Source organism: Schistocerca piceifrons, chromosome 1 (genome assembly GCF_021461385.2).
Source record: "Schistocerca piceifrons isolate TAMUIC-IGC-003096 chromosome 1, iqSchPice1.1, whole genome shotgun sequence".
NCBI lineage: Eukaryota > Metazoa > Arthropoda > Insecta > Orthoptera > Acrididae > Schistocerca > Schistocerca piceifrons.
In genome coordinates, this window is record NC_060138.1 from 1,168,550,688 (window position 1) to 1,168,551,509 (window position 822).

Below are 822 nucleotides of genomic sequence, written 5' to 3' on the forward strand. Positions count from 1 at the left end.
TAACTCAGCATCACGCGTACATGCGTCATGTGTGTATTGGCATTGTCATGTTGAAAAATAGCCACACAATACTGTCACATGAGAGGTAAGAATGAGGACGCTGGTTGTCTACTGTGCGCTCCCCTCAATTCCGATCAGCCGTCACCTGAAATCGTAGACGATGGCTCTCCAATCTATGACTGAAGTCAGACTGCTGTGCTCTCCAAGATGAATGGGACCACAGGTCGTGTAGCCCCGATGCTAAGGGCCGCGATGGGCATTCGGGATCTGGAGAACCGCGATTAATCACTGAACACAGGGCTACATCATTCATCAGCAGTCCACGATTCCTGGTCATGGCATCACTCCAAACGTAGCCGTTTGTGTTGCAGTGTTAATGGCAGCCTTTCCATGAGACACGCCAATGGCCTTACCGCAGTGGTAACACCGGTTCTCGTCAGGTCACCGAAGTTAAACGCTGTCGGGCTGGGCTAGCACTTGGGTGGGTGACCATCTGGTCTGCCGAGCGATGTTGGCAAGCAGGGTGCACTCAGCCTTTGTGAGGCAAACTGAGGAGCTACTTGATTGAGAAGTAGCGGCTCCGGTCTCGGAAACTGACACACGGCCGGGAGAGCGGAGTGCTGACCACATGCCCCACCAAATTCGCATCAAGTGAGGATGACACGGCGGTCGGTCGGTATCCGTTGGACCTCCATGGCCTGTTCGGATGGAGTTTAGTTTAGTTTATGCATGGGACACAAATTCACTTGTCCAGCTGCTGTTAGCCTCCGACCACTAGCGCGAGATGACACAGAATGCTCCAAGGAGACCATTACCTGTTCT

The 822-nt window shown here is 52.9% G+C and overlaps 1 pseudogene; it reads left to right on the forward strand.

Annotated features, from left to right (window-relative positions):
* Nucleotides 1-399: 399 nt before the first annotated feature.
* Nucleotides 400-517, forward strand: LOC124728292 (annotated as a pseudogene).
* The last annotated feature ends 305 nt before the right edge of the window (nt 518-822 follow it).